At 40.8% G+C, this 27,300-nt stretch overlaps 1 protein-coding gene and 1 long non-coding RNA gene across 2 annotated transcripts in view; one reads left to right on the forward strand and one right to left on the reverse strand.

The window, feature by feature from the left end:
• CCDC85A (coiled-coil domain containing 85A) overlaps positions 1 to 13,069 on the reverse strand; it is a 224,772-nt gene extending 211,703 nt beyond the window's left edge. Inside the window, exon 1 of the mRNA XM_049695967.1 lies at positions 3,591 to 13,069. The gene's annotated coding sequence lies outside the window, so the exon portion shown is untranslated. The remainder of the gene's footprint in view (positions 1 to 3,590) is intronic.
• LOC125960818 (uncharacterized) overlaps positions 1 to 27,300 on the forward strand; it is a 480,299-nt gene that overhangs the window by 254,017 nt on the left and 198,982 nt on the right. The window lies entirely within an intron of this gene.

The following is a 27,300-nucleotide window of genomic DNA, read 5'->3' on the forward strand; positions in this document are numbered from 1 at the left end:
GTGTGATACCCCAGTGCCTTGAGTAAGGGCAGTTTGAGGACTTTTTAGAAAATTGCTGAATAAAACAGTGTGTGTGTGTGTGTGTGTGTGTGTGTGTGTGTGTGTGTGTGTGTGTGTGTGTGCGCGCGCGCGCGCGCGCATTTGTGTATGTGTGGATTCTTGCCTTTACAGCAATTAGAAGAGAAGAAACTTTGGACAGTGAGAGTAGAAAACTAGATTAAAATATATAATTATAATCCAAATAAATGTGGTCATTTTCTCAAAAAAATAAAAGAAAATAAAATCTGCTCTAGCCAGCATCTGTTTGTTCTTTAAGGAAATTATGCTCCTAATTATCATATTCAAATTTTTGTAAGAAATGAAATGCTTCTACGGACATATGTTTTAAAAATTTTAGTAGAGGGCTTCCCTGGTGGCACAGTGGTTAAGAGTGGTTTGCATACCGATGCAGGGGACACTGATTTGTGCCCCGGTCCGGGAAGATCCCACATGCCGCAGAGCGGCTGGGCCCGTGAGCCATGGCCGCAGAACCTGCGCGTCCGGAGCCTGTGCTCCACAATGGGAGAGGCCACAACAGTGAGAGGCCCGCATACCGCAAAAAAAAAAAAAAAAAAAAAATTTTAGTAGAATTCTTTGCATGTATGTAAAACATTCAATAAACAGTAGCTGTTGGTTTAATTACTGTAATATCCAAGAATGACAATCGTGCATATTGTGAATGTTTAATGCTCAATTGATTATCTGAACGTTAACTTTGAATATTTGTGTCCATATCTTATCACCTGTTGCTATGAGACAAAGTTACAATTCTACAATAAAAATTTCAAAGTCAGGCAGAGAGCAAATTTTCCCTTATTCCACCTTTGTGTTCTATTGTGGCATTCAGTGGATTGGATGAGGGCCACCCACACTGGGGAGAGAAATCTGCTTTACTGAGTCTACCTATTCAGATATTAATTTCATCCAGAAACACTCTCACAGACACAGGTAGAATAATGTGTGGCCAAATATCTGGGCACACTATGGCCCAGTCAAGTTGACACAAAATTAAGTAAGGTGCATGGTGGACCACAGGCTACATTCCAGCCCCCATCTGCCCATCAGCTGGGCACAGTAGTGTAGAACACAATCTATACAAGCACACGCAGTGACCCTGCCCACCATGTTAAGAGCTGCTCTAAGAAATGGCTTCCTCTTCTCCAGATCCAGGGACCTCGAAGTCTTACCTTTGTGGCTCCCTCAATCCCACAATTTCTGGACTGATCACGGTTTAAACTCCATATAATACCCCAACAATGGGTACTTCATTTTAGGAGCTATTCAAATGAAGCCTCCTTTAATTTTTTTACCTGGGGCACGCAGACGTGCATCTGAGTTACATGACTTACATAGGTCAAGGGTGCAATGTTGAACCCTTCCTTTCAGTGGGAGAAGCACAGCTTTCCCCTGGACTGGCAGGTCTGTGAGACACATTCAGTTTCCCCTCAGCGAGGAATCAGAGAACAGAGGAAATCAAAAAAGAAAACATCAGGAAGAAGACAAAAACCAAAATGAGTCCACAAAATAAGGAATCATGTAAATGAACAGGGAGGTAAACAGAAATAACAACTGGCAAAGCATTCAGTGAGTATGAGTCCCAGAAATGACATTTGTGCAGAGCAGTGGCACACAGAATGACTCACTGTTTACCAGCCACGGACAGGGTGCTGTCAAGTTCAACACACGTGAGAAAATTAGGAGCAGAAAGTGTGATGCCTGGAGAGCAGTGGTGTAGGGCTGGCATCAGAAAGCACACAAAACCTACCTCTATCAGGTCTTCAAAAGGTGGGAGAGTGGCATGTAAAATTCCCCCACATAAGGTTCACACATACGGAATATAAATGTTTCATAAAGCAAAGGGCCAGAATAAATCGCAGTTCCAAGTGAGTAAAAAAGAAAAAAATAAGGTTTAGATGTTGCTGGCTAAGAAATACAAACATTGCAACCAGGGAAAACTGGAGAATATAGTTCTTGCTGTGGTGACAGGTTTAGAAACCAAACGTGACTCTGATGTGGAAATGCAATTATTTATGCTGGAAGAATAAGCATAACGTGGTTTGCCTTAAAATATACTTTCTGTGTTCATCCCTGAGATCTGAAAACCCGGAAAGGAATTTCAGACCCAAGAAGGCAGGAGCTTTGAGGACGGGGGTTTTAGGTGATTTTCCACACATAGAGTGTGAAATTCTGGCCTTTTGCCTGCCATGTAGAGATGTGTTTACAGCTTAGTCTTGATTAAGTCTTTGCTTAATCATAGTGAGTGGAAAACAGTTCCAGGTCAGCCTACCCTCCAGAAATCAAGGACTGGGCTTCCAAATGCCCTTCGTAATTGAGTCTCCACTCAGACAACCTGGACCTCAACCTCCTAGGGAAGAAGCATCATCATCCCTGTTGTTCTCGCCCGTCCATCTCCTTGCCAGCGTAGCCTGGTGTACTCTCCCTCCATCGATAGTTGCACATCCAGTGGGGTTCTCAACCTAACCCATCCAAACCCGAACTCATAATAATCTTCTAAAACTGCTCTCCCTGCAGCCTTCCCCTGCCTTCCCCTGCAGCAAATGACCACTCCATTCTCCCTGTTACACAGACCAAAACCATGGAGTCATCCTTGACTTTCTCTCTCATATCCTCATCTAATCATCTGTAATCCGATGGTTCTACCTTCAAACTATATTCAGAATCTGACTGCTTCACACAACTTCTGTTGTTGTCACCCTAACCCAAGCCCCCACCATGCCTTGACTGGATTATTGCTGTAGCCTCCTAATTGCACACCCTGCCTCTTCCTTTGTCACCCTTGTTCTGTTCTCAACAGAGGTTAATATAAGTCAGATCATGTCACTCCAATGTGCAAAGCTCTCCAATGCCCCCCCATGAAAGCCAAAGTCCTTAAAATGACCTAGAAGGCCTTGCACATCTGTTCTCCCCTCCCTCCGGTCGGTTGCCTGGCCTGATCTCTGTGACTTTCCCCCTTGTTCACTCTGCTTCAGCCACACTGACTTTATCTGCTTCCTTTAACACACCGAAGTCAGTCCCATGTTAGGACCTTTGCACATGCTTCTCCCTCAGCTCAGGCCCCTGTGCCAAGTGCCTCTCATTCCCTCACTGCCCTCAAGCTTTCAGGTCTCAACTGAAACATCTCCCTATGGGCTTCCCTGGCCACATTGCTTAAATGTGCTTAAAATGTAACCCACTCCTTCAACACTTCCAAACCCCTCCCAATGTGGATTGGCAGAGAAGGAAGGGTGGGATCTCTCTCTACACAGCTGCAGGGCCGAGGCTGTTTAATATTGCCATCTTGTAGCTGCACAGTCTGGAACGTGTGACCTCCTAGGTTGCCAGAGAAGGGAAGAGAGAGCTCGGAGGTGGCACACTGCCCCTTACCTCCCTGGAGATAGGAATGGCACAGGTCATTTTCATGTATATTTCATTGGCTTCAACTAGTCAGTTTCACCCAGTTGCAAAGAGGCTAGGAAGTGTGGTAGTACTCTAAGTGCTCAAGAAGGAAAGGAGAACAAGACACAGGTAGATTCTATACTGTGAACTACAACCTGTTTCCTTGGAAATCCTTCACATCTTGGGCAGTAGGAATCCTTGTCTCCTTATCTTATTGCTCTAAGAGTCATCGTAGATTGATTCCTTTTCACTCATCCCATTCAACAAACAGTTTTTAGCGTCTCCTATGTGCCAGATATTGTGGGTGACGCTGAGGAAACAAGACAGCGGGTAGTGTTGTATTCCTGGCTGCAGTACCCCATGGCAGGGTGGGATAGGCACACCACAGTATGTGACACCAAATGCCCCCACCCAAGGTCAGTGTCATGATGCACATGCCCCACGGGATGGGTGCGCAAGATGGACACAGAGTCTTACTTTCCCCAGGAGTGTTGATATTCTAAAGGGATGCTACCAATGTAAGCTTTCCTGAAAGATCTTGCAGCCTTCTCAGAAACTTATAGATCCACTGTATACATATGTAACCACACAACTTACTATGATCTCCTTTATTCAAGAAATAACACATAAATGTTCATTTGATCTTCTCAGAATGATGAATTAATCACAAACATTTTCCTCCTTCTTTAAACCACAGGTGTACACCATAGAATTTTTTGCAGCACTTAGAAGCAGAAATCTAAACATGCTCACAACAACAGGGGTAGAGTTTATTTTTTTTAATTTGCTGTCTAGTAGTGGAAAATGTAAAATATACAATATTTATAAATACAATTTATGTAAGTTAAAAATGCATATACTTGAAACCACAAAACACTATATATTCTTCAAGAAAAATGTATATCCTATGTTAAACACACTAGAATGGCTGCTTATAGAAGAGAAAGAAAATGAAGTGGGGATCAGGAGGAAAGGAGAGGAAATAATAAAATAAAACAAGAAAGCTTCCTGGCATGGACCATAGTGATAACGTGCCTTCAACTGAGAAGTATGACTAACGTGTCAAATATAAAGTTTTACGTTCTAAATTCTTTTTCTTTTTTGAAGAGGCACTCAGAAAACATTTGTTGAATGGATTAATGAAAAGATATCTAAGATTAGTATTTAGAGCAGTGAGACAGACTGACAATACTTCCTTCTGTACTTCCGTATTCTGATCTAAGCCCAGAATTAAGCCTATAAGTAAATAAAAATAATATATCATACTATCATACTTTTTTCTTTCAAACTGACAAGCATAAAAAGTTGTAACACACTTTGCTAGCCAGGGTGTAGAGAAAAGAGCACTTTCAAATTACTGATAAGAATATAAAATGGTACATCTTTCTGAAAAGCAATATTTGTCGAGATCCATAAAAATATTCAGTCTTTAACCCAAAACTTCCACTTTTAGGAATTTATCATAATAAAAATAATTTAGGTACAATCATCGTATTTGTATAAAATGATTTTTGAGGCAATACTACTTGAAATAACAAAATATTGCAAATAATGTAAATGTTCAGAAATAGGGGATTGGTTAAATAAATTCTGATATAGCTATATGATAGAATTATATTTAATTAATATGTAGTGATATAAGAATATGTTTATGATATATTACTAAGCAAATGTAGCACTCCAAAATATGCCATGTAATTCCAATTTTAAAAACAGGAGGATTGTACATTAAAATAATGTTAGATATCTCTGCCTTAAATATATTAATTCAGTGAGTGGTGGAATTACGTATGATTTTTATATTCTTTGTTCTGATCTATAGAGGATATGTATTTTAACTGGAAAAATACTATACTTATTATAACACAGTATAATAGTTATAATATAGTAGTTACAGTATTTATATGTAACATAATAGTATAGTATTTATATACAGTATAGTATTTATATATAACATACATAATAGTAGTTATATATGACAAACATCAGTGAATATAACAGATAATTCCATCTATTATACTATGTTATGGTTCAAAGCCATGAAAAAGCTGATTATCTTTAAAATTTTTTTGAATGAAACGCTTCCCTGTTTACAGAATTCTCAGATCTTTGTCACATGTACATTTCAAACATTACTCAGTCATACATTGCTGTGTCACCTTGAATCACTGCATCGTTCCCATGTTAATAATTAAAGAGAAAGTCATTTTGAGATAAGAATATGGATTAATAAAATATTCCCTGTAACTTTCTAGACCTTAACCAAGAATTTATTAAAACATTTTATGAAGGTTCTATTTGTGATTAAAATCAAGGGAATCCATTTTATCATCAGCATGGGTGTTCTTCCAGTTCAATCATGTCAGGACAAAAGAAATGACAAAGCATTATGACCCATTTGAAGCTAAGAGTTCTATTAAAACCCAGGTTGGCTTTTACTTTAATAATAAAGAATAAATGTTATTTAATTTTTTTTACTCTGAAATATAAAATCCTGGAGGGGTGGAGAGATAAGCAAGGGCTGGATGGAGTCAAAATTCAAACACATATATTTTCTATTCTTCTATGGGTAATGGCTAACTCTAGTATCTTATCACTTTAATAAATAAATCTTCTTGGGAGAAAATTTTAAAAACACACACATAAACCAAAAACTAGCCTGGATCAAGATTTAAATTTCACTGAGAGCAAATGTTACCTTAAATTAAATTTTTTAATTCCACTGTGATGGGTATAGCCATAAAAACAAATATGATATTTTCAGTCTATTAAGGACACACCAATATAAAAATGAGGTTTGTTGGTAGTTAGAGGAAGGGTGACATATTCCAAGGCAAAATGTTTGCAGTTAATATCATCTGATGGATAGTATTTTTTTAGTGGTTAGTTACTAGGTGTTGCTAAGATTTAGAAAAGTGTACAAGCTTTTGTTAAGTATACATTTACAAATCTGTCTACCACCTGTTACTGTGAACTATTGGCTTATTTAATATAATTTTTTAAATTGCACTATGCAGATGACTTAAGTTATTATGAACAACCCATAAGATCAGATGTGTTTAAAACTCATAAATGCAGCTAATGTGAAAAACATTAAGAAATCGACTTTGATGTCTTGCTTTTTTCAAAACTGATAACCCTGTCTAGATCTGTACCTCCTATGATATCCCCTTCTCCAAATAGGAGACATACACCTATCTTTTCTATCACATTTTGTTAAGGACTTAATATGTTCTCCCAAAATTCGTATGTCGAAGCCCTAACCACCTCCCCACCATGTGGCTGTATTTGGAGATAGGGCCTCTAAGGAAGTAATTAAGGTTAAATGAGGTTATAAAGCTGGGGCCCTGATCCCACAGGGCCTTATCACTCTCTTTCCTAAAGAACACAGAAAAGAGGTCATCTGTGTATAAAAGGCAGCCATCCATAAGTCAGAAAGAGAGCTCTCACAGGAACTGAATTGACCAAAACCTTGATCTTGGACTTCTGGCCTCCAGAACTGCGAGAAAATTAATTTCTGTTATGTAAGCCACCAAGTCTATGGTATTTTGTTATGGCAGCCAAAAGCAGACAAATACATAATTATTTCATATAATTTGTATATTTGTTTGGTACTTACTTTGTACCAAAACAAACGTTAAGTTATTGACTGATTGGATTCTACTAAATACAAGCTTCTTCTACTATCTGGACTTTGTATTTATTCTGCAAATTGGGGATTGTGAATGTGTGGCACCCATGCTACCATGCTCCATTCCTAAATAAAATGGTAGACATTGCTAATTAATCATAGCATTATTTCCTACTGAGTCTAGACCTGGTCAGCAATCCAAGCAGCCATCATCAAATGATGATGAGGTGGACATTTAAGTTGAAATCTATGCATCGTTCATGGATTACACTATAAGCTCACTGAGTGCTTGGATATTATCTTATTTCTTTGTTATAGCCTATAACCCTTCACATGATAGAAGCTCAGTAAATATGCACTGAATTAAATAAATTGTATCCTGAGTATAAACCTTCTATAAAGAAAGATCCCCATACAAGAGCTGTGGGCCTTGAGTCAAGATAAGCTTGTCTTGATTCTACATGAATGCATGAGAAAGAAAGCGTCGTGTGTACTTTTAACTTTGACTGAATTTTCATCAGGTATGAATAATGAGTCATAATAAGGATCATACGAATAATTCATAACAATAATACATAATTCATAATAATGAATGGTGCATTACGCATCATTATATACGAAGTTCAAAGCTGGAAGATACAAGGACACAAAGGGGTAGAAAGCTCAGCCCCTTGCTTTGAAGAACTCCCCATCCAGTTGAGATATTAGACTCTTACACATGACATTTCACTCACAATATGAACAGAATGTGACAAGTGCAACTGCCAAGTGAATGGTTTTGACAATAGAAGCATAAGTGTTAAGAGGAAGATGGTTGCATGTTCCCCAAAGAGGTGCATACTCTCTACACTGCCCTGTCCCATCATATGCAAAGCAGATGGAGGGGAATGATTTTCTCAATTCTTGAGCAGCCTGGGAGATGCAGTATGTCCTCCCTTTGATGACTCAGTAACCCACGGTCAAAGTCTTGTCATCCTGATCTAAGATGTTCTTACCTTCAATAGCAATTCACAGCAACAGAAAACACATGAGGCTCCAAACCCATCTTTGGGACAAAAATTCTAAAAACTAACAAATTGGTGGCTTTCTTACCCTCTGACAGACACTTCCTAGGGCTACACATACCTTACTGAGTTAAGTCAGGAGAGCAGCATTTAAATTTTTAACTAAGAATGAATTTGGCCTTGCTAGACTAGTGGTAGTGAATCACTATTATCCTTAAAATCACCGAGAAAATAGCCCGTCACCCATCACATGTTAAGCAATAAGCAAATCAGCAATACATATTTATTAGCATTTGATTACAGAGAAACTCTAAATCATTCTGTGAGTCTGATAATTTTCTTTCTTTTTTTTTTTTTGCTGTACGCGGGCCTCTCACTGTTGTGGCCTCTCCCATTGCGGAGCACAGGCTCCGGACGCGCAGGCTCAGAGGCCATGGCTCACGGGCTCAGCCGCTCCGCGGCATGTGGGATCTTCCCAGACCGGGGCTCGAACCCACGTCCCCTGCATCGGCAGGCGGACTCTCAACCACTGCGCCACCAGTGAAGCCCTGATAATTTTCTTTTTAAGTGGAAACTAGATGAAGAAAAAGTATCAAGTTTCCCATGCATGAGGACTCAAAATACCCTTTAAAGACACTGAAACTTGTACCAAGTGGCAGCCGGAGTTTTCAGAGCAGTTCACTATAGTAGACACTAAGAATCATGTCCCAGATTACTTTTTCCCTGGCAGTCATCCAGTTTACTTATAGAATGAGATAAAAGGAAAGAAATATCCCCAGGCTCCATGCTGGGTGCCATAAAGAGGCATCCCCTGTTCTCCTCTAAATTACAAAAACAAAACAACGCAGAGTCTTGTTCTCAAGATGTAGAACCACATCCTCCCACCTTCAACCCCACTTCCCTAGGACATCTGGATCTCAGGATAAAACGAACCCAGACTCTGGTTGATGGAGCTACATATTTTTAAGAATAAGGTTAAAATGACCTCATGTTTGAGAAGAGCTGGCAATTGGTAGAGCTTTCCCTGTTTAAAAAGGAGAAAAGTTTTGTGTTACCATGTGAATCACTTTCTCCAGCTGTAAACAAATAACTGAAAGAGCATGAAGGACAGAAATACTGAAAAAGGAGAGAAGGAAGGGGTGAAGGCTACCACTCTTATTCTTATTTTTGTGGAGGTAAATAGGCACAGGACTCTTTCTGGTCCTACCTCTCCCAGACCAACAGTGGACAGAGGGGGAGAAGGCGGGTGGCAAGGGCGTGCATTCAGTCCCCCACACCACCTGCTCTCCCTCCCATCACCTGCTCAGTTGGAGAAATCATTGTGTAAGTGGCTTTCTGGCTCTTCTCAGAAGAGAAATCCCCAAAGGAATCCCCCCAAAGTGATGAGTTATTTGGCTGGGATCCCAGGGATGAGAGGGAAGAAGGAAAAACAGAGGAAGAAAATCAACATTATTGAGCTCCTAGTTAAAGCCAGATACGTTTAATCTATTTAATTCTAGCAATCAGATATGAGACAATGAATTCAGATGAGACCTAGATTTGAATCCCAACTCTGCCACTTACTAGCTATATAACTAAACCTCCCTGAAAATCATAGTCTCGTCTGTAAAGTGGGGTTGTTAATAATAATCTTCTAGGATTATGGACAAGATTATGTGAGGTCATGCCTGTATACTACTTAATATAATAAATGGTAGTAACAATTTATCAAAAATGAGCTCTGTTTTATGTATGAAATATATGACTCAGAGGTGTAGGCAGCTCTCCCACCAAATGATACCCAAAAGACAGCACATTTCCCCCTGGGATGATGCCTGACTAGTTCAAAACATTATACAAGTATGCATATGTCTTTAAAAGGCACATACATTCTATACATTCAGGAGTCACTTATTAAAATCCCTTCATAATAATGTGAAACAAAGATCTTTGAAAGTGACCTTGAGATACTGCGTGTCAGTCCCTGCCCCAGGCCATCCTATTGGTCAGAGTGAGAACTCAGCTAGCAGAGGACTCCTTGGAGCTCCTTCCTGACAAACCAGGCTCTCCTGTTGCCTTCCTCCACCTCTCTTTTGGATGGGTTCCCTTGCACTTACTTCCCTAAACTTCAGCGGCAGCACCCTTGCCCACTCCTGATGGGATTCTTACCCATGGATCTTGTGGTAGAAATAGAATTCTCACCAAATATTATACTTTCTCTCCTACATTTCCTGAGCCCCTTAAAGTTACAGGGCCATCTGATTAGTTCTAACCAGTAAAATGTGACCAGAAGTTACATATATCACTTTTGCACCAAGGAAGTGAAAAGCTCATGTCAGATTCCCCAGTCCTATTTCTCCTGTTGTGGAGCATAAAGTCTACAGGACCCAAATGATGCGGAGAGTAAAGTAGCAGAGACTTGGTTAGCTTGGGTCCCTGAGTGACTGTGTGGAACAGATCCTCACACCGTACCACACTGGATACCTTGTATAAGAAGTCAACTTTCATTTTGTTAAAACACTAGTTTTGGGGCTGTGTGTTATTACAGCACAATTTAGCATACTCTAATTTATACAAAATGCAATTCCTGCCTATAAATTAGAAGTGGATCTCTTGTTCTTGGCCACCTGTCCATGACTCCCATGTTGGTTCTCAGTTTGCCTTTTTGATCCTAGCATGCTTTGCAGCAAGTGCAGAACCTGAAGCTCTAGTCACCCAGGAGTTAATTATCTGAATTCCTCCTTCTCTTTTCTACCCCAAATCCTACTTCAACCCCGAGTTGGTCAGGAGCTGAGCCAGCTGGAGATTAGTCAAGTCACCAGAATAGAGAATGGAACAGGGAGTTCTCAGCTGAAGCAGAGAGTCACTAGAGCATGGGAGGTGAAAGAAGAGAGAATTGACTTCGCAGAGATCAGGGGGTAAATGTGCTCAATCAGATGGGGTTGCTCAGAAGTGGGAATTAAAGTCAGAGTCTTGGATCCAAGAGCTTCAGGATGGGAAGATGAGGCCAAAGGGAAAGTGAGTCATGATCAAAGTTTTGATGGTCCTGGGCAATTCCCTCTAGCCCTGGTTGGTGTACATGGCTTACCCCTACTGGGCTCAGCAAGTGAGTGTGCAGAGGTAATTCTGATTGGCTTCAGGGATCATGTGTCTACTAGCACAGAAGCCCTGACCAATCTGCTGTGCTAGGTGATCTGTTAAATCCTATTGTGCGTGTTAATGCACTGGGAAACATGGTTCATTCCATGCTCCTTGGGGCAGGGTCTCTCTTTTCCCCCAGATGCAGCAATTCATACATCTCTTACCAGTGGTCTCCAACCTAACATGCTTAATAAGTTGCTTCATATTGTAAAAGCTTACAACCTTATTCACTTGCGTAATGCAATTTCCCCAGAATAAGCACAGAGCTAATTGAGGAAGTTAATGACTAATTTCTCAAGCCAAACAAGATGTTCACATTACCTTTTGACATTCAGGTTTGTGACCAGATTATCTGATTTGGCTATGAAAGCAATAATCACACCTTATACCCCAAATAACATTAAAAATTAATGTGCAGTGGAAAAGTTAATTAAGATTATGAAATATTAATTATCCTTTTTGATCGTTTCATTAAAAAATCCATTCTTCCTTCATTTGCCCTATATTCAAAGCTGAACTGTAGATGATGTATCTCTGAATTTACAAGGCTATAACCAGTGATATTTACAAGATAAATCTTCATATCACACACTGAATATTCAATGAGAAGCAGCACACTGCCCAGTAGCTCCTCTATTATTGATACTCTGCATATCTGGAGAAACTGTACATCTTTTCATATAGACCAAATTAAGTTTGTGATTAAAGGAAAAGTCAAAAAATCCATCTACTTCAGGCCTCCAGATATAGTGAGAGGAAATGTTGTCATCAACGAGTTTTATAAAATGATCCAATTTAAACTGAGCCAAATGCTTTTACTGTGAAGGAACACTGAGTTCACTTCTAGAGTGGTTCCCACATCATTAAATTCCACCTGACTATATTTAAGAACAGATTCCATTGTTCAATTCTTTTACCTTTCAGAAATTGTTTTTTCACTTTGTGCATATGGGACCTCATATATCTTATTCACCTTCTGCCAATGTAATAATCCCCATCCCTGTTGAAACTGAAGAAAGAGTTCATGAAAATGTGTGCAGTTAAAATCTGAAATTTTAAGATATTTTCAAATTCTAAACCCCTTTCTTTTATACAAAGCTGGTGCTACTGTTAGAACCTGTGGAGATGGTATCAATTTAATTTTTGTTGTGCTTTTCAAACCACATAAAAGTTTTATTTGATGTTCTTGGCATGTTGGTTAGTATATTACTAAACAGACAAACCAAGTTGAAATGGGGTAGCTTACCAGAGGCACACCCACTTCTCCAGATTTTACAATTGTAGTAGAGCTCTTGTGAGAAACTTCTGGGGCTTCTGTTCCTAGATGGGGAGGTTTGGAGCACCCCAGAACCAGTTAAAACTGCCAATATTATAAAAGGAAGTATGACTGGTCCACTGACCAGGACCTCTGAGTAGGCATCGTTGCTCGCCTGCTCACCTCTACACTCCAGGGACTTCTTGGAACTCTGTCTAAGGGCTTTCCTCTAGCAGTGAGAGCATACTTGGCCACCCTTAGAGCAAGCAGGAGTGCTGAAGAGTTAAAGTCTCCAGGAGAAGCCCTTAACCAATGACTGACAGGAATTTGGTATATAGATACCATCTTACTTGCCTTTCAGCTGGGATCATTCTGAAGCATTCTACACTACCTCCTAGAGTTCCCCAACAGGGTAACTCTTTGATACATTGTCTTTCACCAGCCTCCTTCACCTACTTACTTTACTTCTTAATTCCTTTACAGATATTTCCTAGGATCACCTCCTAAATAAACTACTTACACTTGAATCTTTGTCTAAAGGTCTATTTTTTAGAGGAAACCAAAGGCAACTTCCTTGTGCTTTTGAGTGTTCAAAAGAAAAAGTCATCTGAATCCCTTGATGGATAACTGAACAGAGAAGGGGTGATCCTGGCTCCTTGAGGTGACTAACCACAGAATTGGCTCTGATCCTGACTCAATTACTGTAGTAGTTCTGGATGGTAGTTGTACATGGAAACATGAATAAGAAAACTTCCAGCCTTGGAGTCCAAGCATGGGCAGCTTGGCTAAGGTTAGCTGAAGCAGTGGAATCATATCCCCCAAGAGTTGTAGTAGGAAGAGCAGGGTTCTATCACCTCCTCTTCCAAGGAGGGGACCAGCAACTGTGTGCAGTCAGTGCAGCACTGAACTTCTCTAAGCAACATTATTTGGTGGTGGGAACGTCAGCTACTGTGGTTACCGAACCCAGTGATACTCAACTTGTGTGCAGAGGTTGGTGTAAAATTTTTGGACTGTGGAAGCTCCTAGAGCTATACTAACCAATATGGTAGTCGCTAGCTGCATGGGGCTATTTAAATTTTAATCTAAATTAATTAAAATTAAATGAAATTAAAAGTTCAGTTCTTCATTTGCACAAGCTACATTTCAAGCATTCAATAATCACATGTGAGTAGCATCATGGCAGAAAGTTCTATTTGACAGTGTCTCCCTAGAGTTATTGAGCAGTTCAGGAAGAGGGGAAATCTCAAGGAAAAAAGACATACTAAACTCTTGACAATAGGGATCTAACATATAGCACCGTGCCTATAGCTAACAACATTCTACTGTATACTCGAAGTTTGCTAAAAGAGTAAATCTTAAATTTTCTCACCACAAAAAAGAAACAGTAATTATGTGAGGTGATGGAGGTATTAGTTAACACTACAGTGGTAATCTTTTTGCAATATGTAAGTGCATCAAGTCAACATATTATACACCTTAAGCTTATACAGTGCTATAAGTCAATTATATCTCAGTAAAACTGGGGAAAAAACACGGAAATAAGTAGTAAGATAGCCATTCTAAAAATAAAAAGATGTGCCTTTATGCGCACCCTAAGTTTGTGAACAGTTCATATTAGTTACAGAATTATAGAAGTTACAAAATTACAGAATTACTGCAAGAAAGTTTAGAAATTATACAGGCCAACCTCCTGAACTAATGCATGAAAATAAGATGAGTGTACCTATGAATACTGGAAGAAGTAATGCATAAATGCTAAGGGAGCTATAACATCTCTATTGCAGTTAAAGAAGCAAGGGTTAATTTTAGTTGGGGTCAATAAAGGTAGGCTTCGTGGAGGAGGTGGCATCTTCAATAAGCCTTGAAGTATATGTAAGATTTCAGTAGGTGAAAAAGTGAGGATAGGACGGGCACTTAGACTAAAGTCAGAGGCAAGAAAGCAGAAGGCAAGTTCAGAGAAGTTTTATTTGTCAGATTGTCTCTGTAGTAGACAATAAAGATGGACCCGTGAGCTGCGGCCACTTAAAGGAGAATGAAGTCTCCCTCCTAGCACAAAGCCAGACCTAAAGACCCTTTCTGGGAAGACAGACTTCATATCTTTTTTCCCATTTATCCCTCCTTAGCTAGCTATTGTTAGGGCAACAAAAAGTGATTTCTTACCACAAGACCACCTCAAGTGTTCTAATGATCTACACCCTCAGGGTCAGCCTCTGTCTACAGTTCTGCAGGTCTTGAGGCTAATTCTTAGTGGTGCCTTTACTCCTTTGCTCAGAGCAAACAGAACAGACTGCTGTTTCTATGGGGTGACTTCAGGAGAACATTCTATTATGATGCTCTGTCCTAATTCCCACCCTAAAACCTTATAAAATGGCCAATGAAAGAACTCTAAGTAGCTTAAGCAAATAGGGAATTTGTTGGTAGGATTCTGGAGGAGCTCAGACAATCAGAGAGAGCTTATCTCCCAAGCTCTTAGCAGGACAGGGAGGGCAGCGCTGAAGCTCTCAGAAGAAAACAGACTTGCACGTCACCTGGGCTTTCCCTGTCCCACTTTTGTGCTGTTCCCCCTGGGGTGGTCCTCACCTTTTCTATCTGCAGACAGGCTCTGTCACCCAGCTGGACATGGCACCACAGCTGCAAACTTGCATCCTCATGATTCTGTCATCAGAGAGGGCAGCTCCCACTAAAGTACTCACAAGGGAGAACTCATAGGGCATCTCTGGATCCATCACTGTGGCCAGGGAACTAGGGACATGTAAAATGATGACAGTCCTCATTTAGACCACATGACCAGGGGTCAGGAGACAAAAGGAGTTTCCCTCAAAAGAAGTGGGCAAGAAGGGTAAGACAGAATGTGGCTCAGATATAACCACTAGAAAAATTGTTGTGGTCAGTCACTCAAAATATCAGGTACAGGGAGCACCAAGAACAGAATTTTGAGGAAAACAGGGGCAAGAGTTTGCAAAAGGATCTCCAGTGCCAAGTCCCACTGTGCCAGATTACCATCCCAAGAGGTACAGGAGGCCTGATGTTAGCCAAACCATGGCCTTCTCCTACTCAACTCCAGTCTTGTAACCCTAAGGCTACAGTGAAGAGTACAGGGCAATTGCCCCCAGTTTGCCAAACACACCCATAAATTCCCAAAGCACAGAACTTTTCCAAAAGAACCTTGCTGCCATCCAAAGCAACGCTAAGCCCTGATTTCCAACCTCTCCTCTATCAGCTTCAGGATATTTCTTAGGCATACTTTGCTTCTTTCATTAAACAAGTATATTTCCTAGATTTGAATAATAAACAAATGCAAAATGTATCAGTCTGATGGATGACAATATATTTTAAGACACAAGAATGTTAAAACTAAGGGTGACCCCCCAAATGGGAAATCTACTCAAGGAGACAGTGTTCTTGGCTGGAAACAGGCGTCCACATCATGGTATTCACTGCTTAGAGAGCTGTAGGCATTACTGACCTGCAACTGGCCCCTGCAACAGTTTACCACATTCACTCAAAAGCAAATGTATCCCTGCAGAGAGAATAAAACTTTCAAAGTCCTTTGGAGAAAAGAGCCTTTTAAGCTGGATCTGCAGCTTCCGGAAGGTGCTCATTTTAGAGGAAGGGGCAGCAGTCTTGTGGGCCAGATCAGATAAATCACCCAGCCCTCAAACAGAGACAAGGGATCCCAAACACTGATTGTTCACAGCCTATAGGATCCCTGAATATCATTGCTGACTGCCAGTTTTATGGATATTTCCACACTGGTCAAATCCAACTGAAAATGTGGTATAAACTGTGAAAACTAAAAGCAAATGCATTATTTGCCTCCAAAATCAGCTTCTCTTCCTGACTTCCATATAGTTCTCAATGAAAATACCGTTCTCTCTGTATCCCAGGCTTTGAAACCTACCTCCTGATGCCTTCTTTCTCAGTCCCTGCAGGTAGCCACAAAGCCTAGCAGTCCTTCATCCTTGGTCTTTCCTAGCCCGTCCTTTGTGCTCCAGCCCACTGGACTGAGACCCAAATCTGACCTATCACCTGTTCTTGATAAATAAAGCTTTACTGGTACACAGCCATTCTCACATTTCCATATTATCTGTGGCTGCTTTCACACTACAACAGCAAGGCTGAATGGTTGAGACAGAGACTGTTGCCTCTCAAAGCCTGAAATATTTACTATCAGGTCCTTAACAGGAAATATTTGCCAACTGTGGCCCTATATTATTGCAACAGGTCTGCCCCACTCTAATTTCTTTCCTGTTCTTCCTACTTTTTAAAATGTCCCTTAACCAATATCCTGTACTCAATTACTAATGGATATTATCACACACACACACAAAGACACACTGTTTAAAACTTATTAAAAGCATCTCATTGCCCTTAGAACAATGCTATGTTCTACATGATGGGGCGTGGCTTACCTCTCCAACTTGCCTCCCTCCTCCACACTCCAGCCACTAGCTGTTCTCATTTTCTTCAGGCATCAAGCCCTTCCTGTTCCAGGGCCTTTGCACCTGCTGTTCCCCTGAGTGAAACCCTCTTCCCCACCCACTTTCATCTGGACAATACCTCTCACCCTTCAGGTCTCTGAGTCAACGTCAACTCCTCAGAAATGAGTTCACCCTTTCTGATGATTTCTCTCACTCTGTTCTCTCCCAGTACCCTCTCCGTTTTGTCCATGGAGAGAAATGAAGCATTTATTTGTTTGTTTATTGGATTGTTGTCTGTCTCACTGATCACAATAGCTCTAGGAGGCCAAGGGTTGTGTCCATTTTACTTAACATTCCACATCCAGCAGCTGTCAAATAGTAAGCTCTCAACTCATATTTTTTATGAATGAATGACCTTCTGTTCATTCTCAAATATTATTCACTCTTTGGCCTGGTGCAATCTGGCTCTATTCTACTTTGCAGTCCTACTTGTACGCCTCACTCAATGAACTGAGATAACCAGCATTTCCCACACTGCACTGCACTTTTTCACCTCTGAACCTTCCTCATCCCTCTCCCCCACTGCCTCTTCTATCATTTTTGCTTAGGAAAATCTTTCTCTTCCATGCTTAATTCAAGCAATTATCCTAGGAAGCTGTGTAATAATGAATAGTTTGAATAATGTAAAATCAAAGACATATTTCAAAAGGATGTTTCCTGAAACAATCTTTAATATAATTTCATGCCTTCATGCCAAAGTATACAGTTCAATAAAAGTGACTCTCTGTGGGCAGGCTGTGATGCATTCCTGATTCTTCGATAGGCTTTATTCAGGGACAAAGTTTAGAGTGTGGATGGATGGCTTGCATAAACTTCAGGTTGTTTTCCACTAATATTCTTTCTCTCAGCTCCAGTTTTGAAAGTAATTGCATAATAATGAGTACTGACAGGTACCTTTACTCTATGTTTCAGTTAAACTGAGCTGGGAATAGAATTGATAACTTTGTGTGAAATCTGGGGATCCTGACTAAGACTCATGCCAAAGAACAAAGAACACCACCCCCCATTCAGTGATAATTCGGTGATAAGAAAGTACATCCATATATCAACCTTGATGAGGTACTGTACCTAGAATATAGCAACCTGTCTACTGAACATTTTTAACTCATCATAATAAAACTTTATCATTTGCATAAAAGAGAATGCTTCAGTATCTATCGCTTATCGTCTACATCCAGTTTATTAGAAGAGATAGCAAAGTATCCCCCAAAAAGTTAAAAAGGAGTGAGGCTATAATACATTTCTGTTGTGTGTGTACCTGTCCTCTCCCTTGTTTCACACATAAAGAGTGTAACTTTTTATTTCTCTTGCTTCTGAACTGTTGACTCATAGTAAGTTTATTTTTGACAAGAACCCAAATAATTTTTTTATGTTGCTGCTAATCTACAGCTTCCTGTTACTTATGCAGTTGTAACTGTAGGACTCAAGTATAGGAATGTATACACACAAACACATGCATACCTAAATTTTGTTCTCCCTCACAGTCTCTTTATGTCAAGTGTGAATTTCATAGGTATGGACTCCATGGCTTTGTTCAAGACATTTATGACTCTTGAATCCAAAAAGAGACACAAGAGCTTCAGCACACCTCTAGTCTCTTCCAGTTGACATTTACTATCAATCAGTACCCTAATCAGTACCTCAACAAGCTCTTTGCCTTCACATCCAGTCCTTTGACATGAAAACATTAAACAAACAATATTGAGCTCCTACTGTGTAGCAGGCATCTTGCTGGGTACTAAAGTTTCAGCAGTTTTAAAAAAGAGACGATTTCTGACCTCATGATGCTTACAGGTGGGCCATAAGGCTATCTAACAAGAAGTAACATTTATTGAATCAGCCGCTATTCTAAGCACTTTAGATGTATTGTGTCATTTAATCTTAAAAAGAATCCCTGAGGAAGGTGACATTACTTATTATTTATACAGAAGGAAACTGAAGTTTAAGGAGATGCTGTATGTGGGACTATAACATAGGCAGCCACTTCGGAAAACGCTCTGGCCGTTCCTCAAAGTTTAAATATAGAGTCAACCCGACAATTCCAGTCCTGATTATATACTCAAGAAAAATGAAAGCATACGTTTATACGCAAACATAGCATTATCCGTAATGGCCAGAAAGTGGAAACAACCCAAATGTCCATCAACTGATAAATGTATAAATACACTGTGGTATACCCAGATGTTGGAATGTTATTTGTTGATAAAAAGAAATGAAATATTGATACATGCTACAACATGGATGAATCTTTTAAACATTATGCTAAGTCAAAGAAGCCAGTCACAAAGGACCATATATTGTATGATTTTATTACGTGAAATGCCCAGATTAGGCAAATTCACAGTGACAGAAAGTAGACTGGTGGTTGCCTAAGGCTGGTGAGATTGGGGGAAAATAGGCAGTGATTGCTAATGGGTACCATATATTGTATGATTTTATTACGTGAAATGCCCAGATTAGGCAAATTCACAGTGACAGAAAGTAGACTGGTGGTTGCCTAAGGCTGGTGAGATTGGGGGAAAATAGGCAGTGATTGCTAATGGGTACAGGTTTCTTTCTGGGTACAGGTTTTTTAGACGAAAAGATTCTAAAATTGATTGTGGTGATGGTTGCACAACTGTGTGAACATACCAAAATCAACTGAATTGTACACTTTAAGTGGGTGACTTGTATGATCTGTGAATTCTAATTTAATAAAGTTGTTACTAAAAGTTGATGGAGAAAGAAAAGAGTGCGAGGGAGGGAGGAAGGAATGGGGGACAGAGTTCTTTAAATATGGAACACTAAACACATTCATTTATCTCTCCCAAAATACCAGTAAAATACTGTGAAAAGAATTTTTTAAAAGGCATAACCCCACATGGACAAATAATATGGGAAAATAACACTGCAAATAATACTGCAAAATGCCCATCACTGTGAAATTTCATAACACCAGAATTCTGGAAGAGCATTTCCTTCAAAGTTCCAAGGGAAATTCTGTCTAACACAGAAGTCTATACATAGCAAAATTACTAGTCAAGTGTGAGGGTAGAATGTAGACCAAGGAAGAGGAAGTCATGTAATCCGAAAGATCAGGATTCAACACAGGAGAGAAACAAGCAAAACTCCCAGATTGATGGTGAAGGGGAGCCTCTGGGTGACAGCTGGGCTGCAGGCCCGGAGAACAGCCAGAGCAGATGGGAACAGAGGGTAAGAGGATTCCGAAATGCTTGTCTCCAAGGTGAGGGAGGTTGGGAGGTAGGGAGAACAAGAGATTACTGGAAGTGAAGACCTTGTAGAAAGAAGGGTTCAGCCTTCAGGAGTTTAGGGGTGAGCTAAGCAGATTAAAAAACTAACAGAGCAAGTTAATAGCTCTAGAGAAAACAAAAGGTGCTATAAGAAAAGAAGGGTCAAATTGTAGTTGCTGAATCCTTCCAAGATACCTGGTAAATCAACTTCCTCTTCCCCGTGTAAGTTTCTAACAATTTGATAAATAAAACTAAGAAATTCAGAAGAAAGAGAAAATATCACTTTTTCTTCATGTTAAGGTTGATTTGGATAATGTAGGTTAGTTGGGAAAGACAAAGGGCCTTTGAACCCCAGAACTGGGCATATTTTCTCACCCACTCCAGGGAAAGCTTGTTCCTTGGTAACAAACAGCTTCCAGTGGGGCAGAAGGAAAAAGGGCTGATGAAAATTTACCAACCAAATTAAGCCACACCTTCTCCCCTAGAGAGAAGGGAAGGACTAAATGAGCAAAGGGGCAGAAAGAACAGAGAAATCCCACCTCATGGAAGAAAACATCAGGAGTGTGGAATACGTTTCCTTCCGGACATTAATGATGCCGTCGTGAAAAGTGATTTCACCAGAAATGAGAATAGAGCAATGTAAGAAGCGTCAGGGAATGTGGGTATTTATGACAGTGGTGGCGTCAGACAGCTAAATCCCCATCCTCAAAACAGAAATGCAACAGATAGTGTGAAAACGGAAAGTCAAGAAATGACAGTAAAACATATTATGAGGCAGCAAGTAGCCAAAGAAATAGCTGAAAACAGCTCTAAGAGTGGAACGTGGCAGACTTGGGGAGGAAGGGCTCGGTGGGGAGATGGAGAGCAGAGAACTCCTGCCCTTTCAACATGGACTTGTCTGTACTGCTGTTGAACTGTAAGACCTCGGGTTACGTTGGATCAGTGAATTTGACAATATTTGACTATTTATGGTCTAAAAAGTGGCAATCCCATATATACGAACATATGTTCATACAGTTCAACCTAAAATTTTAAAAGAAATTCAATTTAAAAAATCTTTTTAATGGAAGGAAAAGGAACGTGATCCCTGGAGAATTTTCTCTGCCTTTTTCTCCCGGTTTGCGTGCCTCCCCGGGCACCCCTCCCCCCACCCCACCCGCGGGCACCCGTTGATATACTTCTACTTACGTGGGTGGTTCCACAGCATTGCCATCATCTGACCCTATCTCCCCTGCGCTGGTTGTGACTACTTTGAGGGGACGACTCTGTTTATAAAGGGAGCCCACACAGCAGCAGGCACGAAGTAGCCAGTTATTTTCTAAACGATGTAACCTGTTTTAACAACCTTTGCTGGGTGCTTGGACCCGATGCTTCCGTGCCCGGGTGTGTATAACAACCATTTAGTAGTCTATCATAGGATTATACTCAGAATCTACATCAAGTTCATTACTTGCAATTTGTAGAATCTACTGTAGTCTCCTTTTTTTTTTTAGAAAAAACATATATCTTTTTAAACAGAAACCTATTTTCCCATCCAGCTGCTTACCGTGGTCCACGTTTACATATTGGAAGTTCTCTCAGCAGCTGGAGTGCTGTGTGTCTGCACCAGGAGACCTGAGCTCCCTTAGGACATCTGGAGAACAAATAATTGCACAGCTTAGCTCTCAGACTCCAAATCAGATGGCCAGGGTATACGTTGTGCCCCTTCCCTTCCCCTAATTACATGAAATTTAAGTAGTTTCACCTCCCTAAGTCTATGGCTCCTAATATCTAAATAAGATAGTGCCTAAAAGCACAGAGTTATTGTACAAATTCAATGAGATGACACAGGAAGCATTCAGATATGTCGCTCTTACTATCTGACATGGGTTTCCTCCAGTCTGGACTTCTATTTTCCTTTCATCAATGTGTGTTCTATGCTTTTCAATCCAAAGATCATTCTCTGTTGTCAAAATGAGGGTGAAAGGAGGTGGAGGAGTGCTGATTTTGTTTTTGTATTATTGGTCGGCACACAAGAATCACTCCAAGTAACAGGTCCACTCCCCCACTCTGCCTTAAGGGAGTTGCTCTGAATATAATTTTATGGGGTTTGTTGCCCTGAGCATTTCTTACTAGCTCATGGGAATTGAAGCCTCCATAATACCGTTCCCACAGGTTTTGCCTCTCATCTCTGGCTCCAAGCACTCACTTCCGTTTGCAAGTACTTTTTTTTTGGTACGCAGGGCTCTCACTGCTGCGGCCTCTCCCGTTGCGGAGCACAGGCTCCGGACACGCAGGCTCAACGGCCGTGGCTCATGGGCCCAGCCGCTCCGTGGCATGTGGGATCTTCCCGGACCGGGGCACGAACCCGTGTCCCCTGCATCAGCAGGCGGACTCTTAACCACTGCGCCACCAGGGAAGCCCGCAAGTATTCTTTTGAAACCAGAACTCATCAGAGAGCTCCTGTGTGGCCAGCTTGGCTTTTCTAAGCACGCATTTTTATCCCCCATCGGGTGTTTGCATTTGTGTAGACAGAGCACCACGGTTTTGAGAGCTCCTCATCCCTCCAAGTACCTGCTTTTCTCTGAATTCCAGGACTCAGGGTCTCGGCCTCACCAGGCCCAGCTTTCCTCCCTGGCCCTCACTGCCTCAGTGATTCTCACAAGGTTCCTCTCACTCTCCATCACCTTCTCTTGGCTAGAATTAGAGCTCAAGCAGCAATTCTGCCACTTACTTTCTAAATAAGCTGGAAAATAACAGCTAATCAGAAAAACCCTACTTGTGTGAAGGTGTTCGTGGAAACTTACAGTACAAATGAGTAAGCGCCAGTTTTCACTCAAAGAAGCAACTCTAATTTTGAGACTTTCTAACAGTTTGTTTAGCCAGTAAAAGAGAGAATGTTTGGGGCCCTGGATAACTTCTTGGCATCCTTTAAATCATAATGTTTATCCAAATGGCCACTTCCTCTAAATAAGAACCATCTTGGTGATGAGAAGATGCAAGTCCTCTGCCATTACCCAGCTGGAGAGCATGGATGAATTCCTTCCCTTGAACCTCTGCTTCTCAACTGTAACATGAGGGTGTTGAACTTGATCCCAAGGGTCTCATCCCTATGAAAGTTTTGGGATTTTAAGTAGACTGAGGGTTTATTAGACTGAGGGGTTTTCCTGATGTCTAATGTTTGACCTAATGTTAAACAAAATACTAGATCAAAGAAGCCTATTAGAGTTCAAATAAAAATTTTCCAGTATTAAGTAAAATGTAAACATCCCATCTCTTTGCATGTTTCCTTTTATATATTCAAGTTCTCTTTTTCTAAGTACTCACTCCTTTGCAATGAGGTCCCCACCAAGTCTGTTTATAATCTATTGTTCTATTGCCCCAGTAGATGGCACCCAGTCACAACTTTCAAATACCTTCTTCTGCCTACAAACTCAGGGCAGACAGTCCAGAAAATAAGAATGTGGGGAGCGTTTGTTTATCAAACACAGATAAATAAGAGGAAACTTATATTAAGCATTCACCTAAAATATTTATTGAGTTTCCTAAAATTTAAATAATAAATTAGGTTCTACGTATAAGGTGTAATAATTAGAGTGTTTTGATACAGACATGTCAGATTTTTGTATGTTAGAATTGAGCGCTACCCTTCAAAATTATGCAGCTATGAGATTTTGGCTGGTCCGAGTGATGCTGACACACTACTATTTTTAAAACATTTAGAAAACCATTTTCTGGTAGATACTCCCAGGATCAGTTTCTAGTCTACATGAGAAAAACAGTCTCAATGCCTCCTTTTTGACAATCCCTCCCCAGTAGCATCATCTTCCTTGATAATCCTCACATCAAGAGTTGTTTTTTTCTCCCCTTGGAAAAACTATTTCCAAATATTCCACCTCAATGAAATTTGACCATCCACTTTTAATTATTTTGGAAAGAAGAGAACTCAGCAACTTACTACCACATTTTCAGCCCATGTGCTCTGTCTCCCAGCTGGCTGCTTTTGCCATGGTGGGTAGAGCATGGCCCATATTGTAGGAGAATTTATTCTGGTACACTGGTAAGCAAAGAAGCCAGTAATAAATGAGGCAGGAAAGGCTTCTAGCATTGGGAAACATGAATCCTTACAAATCTGAATTTACTTTCTGAGAAAAGTAAGAAGGTGAGCAAACATCTCACCAGCCTCAGGCCATAAAGAACCAGCCCCTGCTTCAAGCCCGGCAGTGGATTAGGAACGCCAGTCCTACCAGTATAGGTCTTAGAAGGATTGGTCTCACTGCCCTTAGCCTACATGCAGAGCTCCTGGGACAGGCCAGGCAACCTGATACCCTTGGGGCTAGAACCATCCATAATCCTTATCTGAGTGCATTCCTATTTCCCTATTAGAAGGAAAGCCCTGCCCTGAACTATTTCTCTGGGAATCCATCCCTGGTTCTTTAAACATGGCCAGCCCAATCCTTCAATGCACAGGGGGCATGCTCAAACACTAATATCCAGCCCAACCAACAGCCCTCACCTCAAATGTGACTGACCTGTCTTTTTCTCCCCTTATCTCCTCAGGTATTGAGTTCCATGACCTTTATACTCCAGCTCCTAAAATCTACTACGAGCTCTGCTTATTTTGGTGACCTTCTTTCTCCACTGCTGTCAGATTCTGTAAACCTCTGGGTTTGGGCTTCTCCACGTATGAGATGGGGTCCCACAGGCCCCATCCTCACTTACTAACTCCCTGCTGTCTGCCAGGAGAAAGGATCAATACCTGACTCTGACTCCCTCATTTCTCGCAGCTGAGAGCTTAAAGGACTGGGAACATCAACCCATCGATGAGTTATACTCTGAAACCACCAGGCTGAGTTCACCCTAAAGATTGGTTGCATGATCTTCTAGACTTCTAGCTACATGAGCAATTAAGTTTCCTAGTTGCTTAACCCAGTTTGATTCGGGTTTTCGGTGATTGACTCTTTCAGCTCCCTCTGGTGGTTGAAGCCTCACCCACAGGCCACCGTGAAAGTTGACAGCTCTGAAGCTCTGCTGGTTTATAGGCCCAGTTTAGTGGCTTCCTAAGGATATGAGGATACTCATTTCAGTTAAGTAGTGGGGGAACTAGGCCATCTGGCTCCCAGGTTAGGTTTCCTTGGGCAAACCCTCACCGACTCTGAATTGCTTTCATTTTAACCTTCAATTATGTTTTCTCCACAGCCTGAAAATCCTCTGCTCAAGGAACTGGCAAACTAGGATGACAATGACAATTCTATCAACAGCCTATATCTCTATAGTAATATTTAAGTTTGCCTAATATTTATTGAGTATTTACTATGTGTTTGTCCCTGTTCTAAGCACTCTTCTTATATTATTTAATCCTGAAAACAACCCGAGGGGTTGGTATGATTATTATCCCCATTTTTAAGAAGAAAAGATTGTCATACATTTTCTCACATGCCACAAGCCAGAGAGAAAAACAAATACTCCTCTCTCAGATTCATCCACACAAATGTGTGACTCAAATGAGCTGTTTAGTCCATAAAGAGGCCTCAGGTTTACAGCAGTGGCCCAGGCAGGTCTTTCTGCAGGAGCTACAGAGCCCAAGGGGAGGTGGTTGGCCCATGGGGGACACTATCACCAAACTGCTCTCAGAAATTTCGAACCAGGACTTTTAGGAGTAATACATGGGTAAGGGCCAGCTTCCAAACAGACTTGGAACACAGAAGAGAAAGGATCTAGAGATGCATATGACATCTGAGATGTGCCACCACTGTGATCTTCCAAAAGGGGGAGCAACTGTCCCAGTTTGCCTGGGACTGAGGGGTTCCCATCATGTGGAACTTTCAGTGCAGACACCAGGAAGATTCCAGGAAAACTGGGATGACTCACTCTGTCTTCCAAAGAAATTCAGTTCTACTTTGAAATATAAGAGACTGCAGGGGCCTCCTCTCTCCCCTCAAAGTTCACAAGACTGCTAATTTGGCTTCCATCTCCCTCCAACACACCTAAACAGGGATTTGGGTCTACATATCAAGTTCTACGTCACCTGCTGAGGGCTTTCCTAGTTGGCTTTAGTACATAGGAAGAAAATCTCTTGCTTCTTGCAAACAGTAATAAACCTGTGGAACTTATTACCCCCCAAAACAGAACTGGAATAAAATATTTTTTTTAAAGTTTGGATGCAGAGGAGTTCAGAACATGCTACTCCAAAGTATGGCCCTTTGGCATACTGATTATGCTGAGTTAAAGGTTTTGAAAAACAGTAGATGCAGGAAAGGTACTCTGATCTTCCTTTTCCTTGCTGAAAGCAGGAGATAAAGTTCCCATGTGAAAGTTGCCCTCCCTGTACAAGGAGGAAGAAACATTCTGGGGAGTCAGGCCAAGAGAAATCTGTACAAATAGACCTTGTTAAAATAACTCTCGTCTTCCTTTAGTCATCCCATATATTTTAGTTACTTTTCCACAATTGCCACATTTTGTTCAACCTGGAATATAAACACTTAGGCCTAGTCACTGCTTTGGATCTTCTTTTTTCTTGTGAGGGCTCCTAGGTACATATACATGAAATTTGTATGCTTTTCTCCTGTTAATCTGTCTTATGTCAGGCCCAGCTGGAGACCCTAGAAGGGTGGAGGAAAATTTTACCTTCCCTACAGATGAACTAATGAAATTCACATCTCTAAAGGATTGGAAACATTAAGATGGATGTAAGGAAGGAAGTGATGTCACCCTATGAATGTCCCTCAGGCCTCTTAGCCAATAAAATTGTAGCCTAGTTGGACCATGGGTCTGAGTCGCTATAACAATTCTTACAGCAATTATTATGGGTATTAGGGGAGAAAACAATGAACAAATAACCCTGACTAAAATAAATACATGACTGAAAGACGTCAAAATAGAAAACCAATTAGATATAGCGAAGTGATTTTTTTATCCTTTCTTCCATTTTGCCAAATTTAAAATACAAGGACCAAGACGAAAGATAATTCCAGTTTCTGATTTTCTTATCTTCTTCTCGTATTTTAACTTGTTATACTTCAAATGGCAAGTCTTCCTGAGATTAGGTAGGCACATAAAATTCTGTAGCATAAGGGACTCGTCAAGGATTTCCCTCCTGGACAGCCAGGGCTGATCCTTTAGTAAGCTCTACCACCCAAGCCCCACCCAGCAGCAGTTTCAGACA

The sequence above is a fragment of the Orcinus orca genome, chromosome 13 (genome assembly GCF_937001465.1).
Source record: "Orcinus orca chromosome 13, mOrcOrc1.1, whole genome shotgun sequence".
Classification (NCBI taxonomy): domain Eukaryota; kingdom Metazoa; phylum Chordata; class Mammalia; order Artiodactyla; family Delphinidae; genus Orcinus; species Orcinus orca.